The sequence below is a fragment of the Myotis myotis genome, unplaced genomic scaffold, assembly GCF_014108235.1.
Source record: "Myotis myotis isolate mMyoMyo1 unplaced genomic scaffold, mMyoMyo1.p scaffold_m19_p_24, whole genome shotgun sequence".
Lineage (NCBI taxonomy): Eukaryota > Metazoa > Chordata > Mammalia > Chiroptera > Vespertilionidae > Myotis > Myotis myotis.
This window is the reverse complement of record NW_023416329.1, coordinates 695,468-701,467: the sequence shown is the minus strand read 5'-3', so window position 1 is coordinate 701,467 and position 6,000 is coordinate 695,468.

Genomic DNA, 6,000 nt, shown 5'->3' with positions numbered 1-6,000 from the left:
TTGCATATCGCCCTGATTAGCCAATGGGAAGCGTGTCGGAGGTATGGTTAATTACCATGTTTGTCTATTATTAGATAGGATGGTTTCATTTAACAAATATCTGAAGATTTTTCCATCTATGTTTATGAGTGAGATTGGCCTATGGCTTTCTTTTCTGTGCTGTCCTCATGGGATTTTATTATTATTATAAATAAAGATTATATTATGTAGTAGAATATACATACTATTAGAATTATCCATTACTTGAGTGTTCATTCTAATTCACATGTAAAATTGCTTTGGCCTTTTTTCTTATTCTCATTGTTTTTCTGTCTTCTGAATAGGGGAATTTTTTAGTGATTAGCTTAATTTTGTTGGTTTTCATTTTTTCTTAATTTTGATAAATTATGCTTTCTGGTTTTCAAATTTATAGAGAAGTCCATTTATGTATTTTATTTTTTCTACATTTAGGCATGCTCTCCTTAATTTTTAATAATGCTTTTTTTGCTCTTTTTTAAATCTTTCTGAATATTTTAAGTGATCTTTTTAAAGAACCAATTTTGCATTTGCATTATATTTCCTTTTTTCTATTCTTTTTGTTCTTAGTCTGTTACTCACTTTTAAATTTCTTAAATTATATTCTTAGTTTACAGATTTTCTTTTCTCCTAAGATGAGCTGGAATTACCACTTCTCTTCATCCCACAAATGTCAATATTCAGTAGTTTTATTTTTTTATTCTAAGCATTTCCTAATATTCATTATGATTTTATCTTTGTTTTTAAGTATATTTCTAATTTCTGAACATGTGGAGTTTTTTAATAAAAATGTTTTTGTTGTTGAAACACAATATAATTGTATTGTTCATATGAATATAGTGTGCATACCTGTTGAGACATGATCAATATCTTAGTATGTGGACAGTTCAGGTATCACACATGTGTTTGAAAAGGAATGTGTGTTTTCCAGTTACTGAGTACACAGTTCTATATTTCTCTATTAGATCAAGCTTGTTAACTGGGTTGTTTGAATCTTCAATATTCTTATTATTTTGTCCATTTTTGCCTGTTTGGCCTTGTTTCACCAGCTATACAATCTGGGGACTCATTGGCAGAGTAGTGTTCTCTAGCTGGCATGCCTCAGCATCACCCACGACGTTTTAAAAGTGCAGGTGCCTGTCACAGCCCACATTCTGACTCCGTATCTCTGAGATGAGTCCTAGGAAGCTGCATTTTTTTTAAAGTAAACACATAATAAAAGCAATGGATCAACCAACACTAAAAGGCAAAAGTAGGAAGATTACATGTAATTACAACAGTAAATTAAGGGATACAAACACATACACATACACACAAAAGAAATTTAAAAATAATAACAAAATGTGGAGTGAATGAATAAAAATGGTAGATATTTTACTAGTAGAATGTGTTCAAACTTAAATGACCATCAACTTAAAATAGACGGCTATAAGCATAGCTTGGCATATATGAAATACATGGTAACTACAAAACAAAAATCTACCAGAGATATACAAGAAAAAAAGATAAATGAATCCAACATAACACTACAGAAAGTCACTAATAGGAACTACAAATACAATCAGAAGATAATAAAGAAAAATGACAATAACTGCACAATTATCAATAATTACTTTAAATATAAATGGATTAAATGCCCCAATTGAAAGACAAGCAGTTAAAGAAGATGTGGTACAAATAGACAATGGACTACTACTCGGCCATTAAAGAGAATGAAATCTTACTATTTGTGACAACATGGATGGACCTGGAGAACATGATGATAAGTGAAATAAGTCAGAGAAAGACAATAAGCATATGATTTTACTTATATATGGGATCTAAAAAACAAAATAAACAAACCTATTGATACAGAGAACAAACTGATGGCTGCCAGATGGGCCAGGGTTAGGGGACTTGGTAAAAAGGGTGAAGGGATTAAGAAGTACAGATTGGCCCTTAACAAAATATTCACAGGGATGTAAGGTACAGCACAGGGAATACAGTCAGTAATCTATAATAATAAAAGTGTAATATGCTAATTAGACTGGATGTCCTTCCAGACATCCTTTCGAGTGACCTTCTGGATGAAACCAGGACTACGAGAGAAGCCTGGGTCCTGGGTGCCAGAGGGAAGCCAGTGCCAGCAACCGGGGGATGGAAGGCCTTCTCTTGCACAAATTTCGTGCATCGGGCCTCTAGTAATGTAATAACTATGTATGGTGCCAGGTGTATTGGGTCATCACTTAATAAGTTCTAAATGACGTACACCTGAAACTAATGTAATATTGAATGTCAAGGGTAATTAAACATTTTAAATTATAAATAAATAAAATAAGAGGCCCCATGTAATTATGATGAACAATCAAGATCAACTAGGATATTGCTGTTGTTGAATTTTACTATGTTATATTCCTACGATGTCTTGAAAATAAATTTACCTAGCCCTGTCTTGAATCTATACAACTAGAGGCCTGGTGCACAAATTCGTGCACCAGTGGGGTCCCTCGGCCTGGCCTGTGGGATCAGGCTGAAACCAGCTCTCTGACATCCCCCAAGGGGCCCCAGATTGCAAGACGGCACAGGCCAGCCCGAAGGATTCCACCAGTGCACGATTGTGGCCAGGGAGGAATGCAGGAGATTGGCCAGCAGGGCAGGGACCGCAGGAGGGCTCCACTGCATGTCCAGCCGTCTAGCTCAGTCCTGATCGGCCGGACCCTACTAGTTGGAGCATCTGCCCCCTGGTGGTCAGTGCATATCATAGCAAGCAGTTGAGTGGCCTTAGCATATCATTAGCATAGTACTCTTTGATTGGTTGAACGTATGACCGGATGACCAGACACTTAGCATATTAAGCTTTTATTATATAGGATGAGTAAGAAAGCATTAAAAACTCCAAGGCAGGTGTGAATAACTGACTCATGGCTCATGAGATTTCCTGAAAAGATAAAGAAAAGGGAGATTTAATCTGAAAATAACCACTGTAGACAAAACTAGTCCTTCTTCCTCTGGAGATTCTCCCCAGCAGGGATGGGTTATCGATCTTGCTAGATATCTACAGGGAAGGAAGCAGGACGCTTGTTGGCCAGGGGACACCAGCAAGCATCCCCTGGAAAACCCTTGGGAGGGAGCTGAGCATACCGTAGTGCCCACAGGGACCAGGGCATGGACATCACTTGAGATCTTGTTGGATGAAGAACTTCAGGCCCCAGACTTCCTCTCTGCTACCCACTGGTCTGCGAGCGCAGGCAGCCACCTATGGAAGAAAGCCACGGAGAACTTATTTTCCGCTTTTTTTTTTAAGATTTAGCAACTTGTCCTGGCCAGTGTGACTCAGTGGTTGAGTGTCGTCCCATGTAGCAGGAGGTCACGGATTCCATTCCCGGTTAGGGCACAGGCCCAGGTGTGGGCTCCATCTCTCACACATCAATGATCTCTCTCCCTTTCTTTCTCTAAAACATAATTTAAAATAAGATTTAGCAGCTCAACACAGGCAGCACTACCAGAAACCATCTTGGCCTGGCTGGTTTCAGTCTGCCCAGCTGGGCTGAGCTCCACTGTGGTCCTGGAGCAGCCTGGCTTGCAGGGCTCACCACCAGCTTTTGGCTAAAGCTCTCCAGTAGCTCCTGGTGGGGATGAAGCTCATCTCTCACAGGTCCTTCAGGAAGGTGTCTGATCACAAGGTTCCCTGGGTGTTTTAATATTTAAAATAGTTTTTATAGCTGTGGCTCATGGAGAACAGTGTGTCTGGGCATTAAACATCCTTGCTAATGCTTTCCTTTCTGGGTTCCCTTTGTTCCTGCTTGTTGGCTGCTGGCAAGGAGTTTGATGTCAACTGCTTCTCTGTCCCTGGTCAGCTGTGGTCTTTCCTGCCTCCAGGCCCGATGATTGTTTTCTTATCTTTAACATCTAAAAGTTGCACCAGGTGAAGTCCCAGAGCTGATCATTGCTGATTAATTTTCCAAGCAGACAGTGTAACATGTTTATGTGTAGACTAGAGGCCGAGTGCACAAAATTGTGCACGAGTAGGGTCCCTAGGCTTAGCCTGCAATGAGGTACATCTTCCACCCACTTGCCAGGCCCCGGTCCTGCCCCGCTGCCCCCGCCAGCCACATGGTTCCCCTCACCAGCCCCAGGTCCTGCCCCACCTCCGCAGCCAGCCACCCAGTTCCCTTAGTCAGCCCTCGTCCCTCCCTGCCACCGCCACCACCGCCAGCCACCTGGTTCCCTATACTGGCCCTTGTCCTGCCCCACCACCATTGCCAGCCAGCCAGCTCCCCTCGCCAGCCACCCGGTTCCCCTCACTGGCCCCGGTCATGCCCCTCCTCCTCTGCCAGCCACCTGGTTCCCTTTGGCAGCCCTCATCCCACCCCACCACCTCCGCCAGCCACCCAGTTCCCCTCGCTGGCTCCCTGGCTCATAGTGACTGGTCAAGCGGTCATTCTGGTCATTACGCTTATGGTCGCTGGCCTTGTATTATGTAGGATAGATATTTTATATTACATGTTTTTGGATTATAGTTTAAATATTAGTTTCAATAAATACTTTGTTTTTCTTCTTCAGAGATTCCAATACATAAGAGATATTTTGGATCTTCTTTGCTTATCTTTTGAATTTATCTTTCTGATTCTTCTAACCTCTTTCTTAATTGTATTTACTTTTTTTGGTTGTATTATATCAGTTTATTATCCTTTGGCACTTTTAATTTAATCTTCATTTCTTACATTATGTGTCCTTTAACTTCAAATTCTTTTCTGAAGAATTTCATCCTTTTTTTCATTTTAAATGTTTTTGGTTCATTTTTCTTATTCATTTTGAATCAGTGTTAAATATTGAATCAAGGTGTTTTAATACCTGCAGATGTTTATTTAACAATATTTAATTCCTGTTGGAGAGTATTGCGTTACTGTTTTTCTCTTTTATTTCACTTTAAGGAAATGTTTTCAAGCTTAATAAGAGTGATCATTGTTTGCTTTTTTCTGTTTAGAATTGTTTTGTATGAATGCTGATTTTCATTTTCTTTCATTTTAAAATGTCTTCCATTTTTCTACATCAGCCTTTGGCCTCCTTCTGTGCAGGGAGATTAAAGCTTTTGGAGAGTCTACGGGGTTTCCCAGCTCAAGAACATCCTCTTCACTTAGTACAGAGAATACAACCTTATGGGGATAGAATCACAAATGGAGAAGGTCACAGTGTATTGAAATTTATCAGTCCTCTTTAGTGTGTGTAGAATTGTTTATTTCCCCACATGGTACATCTACCACATGGTCCATCTGCCACAGGGTGCATCTGCCACAGGGTGCATCTGCCACATGGTGCATCTTCCACATGGTGCATCTGCCACAGGGTGCATCTGCCACAGGGTGCATCTGCCACATGGTGCATCTGCCACATGGTGCATCTGCCACATGGTGCATCTGCCACATGGTCCATCTGCCACAGGGTGCATCTGCCACAGGGTGCATCTGCCACATGGTGCATCTGCCACATGGTGCATCTACCACATGGTCCATCTTCCACAGGGTGCATCTGCCACAGGGTGCATCTGCCACATGGTGCATCTGCCACAGGGTGCATCTGCCACAGGGTGCATCTGCCACATGGTGCATCTATTACAGGGTGCATCTACCACATGGTCCATCTACCACAGGGTGCATCTACCACATGGTGCATCTATTACAGGGTGCATCTGCCACAGGGTGCATCTGCCACAGGGTGCATCTGCCACATGGTGCATCTTCCACAGGGTGCATCTACCACAGGGTGCATCTACCACAGGGTGCATCTGCCACATGGTGCATCTTCCACAGGGTGCATCTACCACAGGGTGCATCTACCACAGGGTGCATCTGCCACATGGTGCATCTACCACATGGTGCATCTGCCACAGGGTGCATCTGCCACATAGTGCATCTGCCACATAGTGCATCTACCACAGGGTGCATCTACCACAGGGTGCATCTACCACAGGGTGCATCTATTACAGGGTGCATCTACCACAGGGTG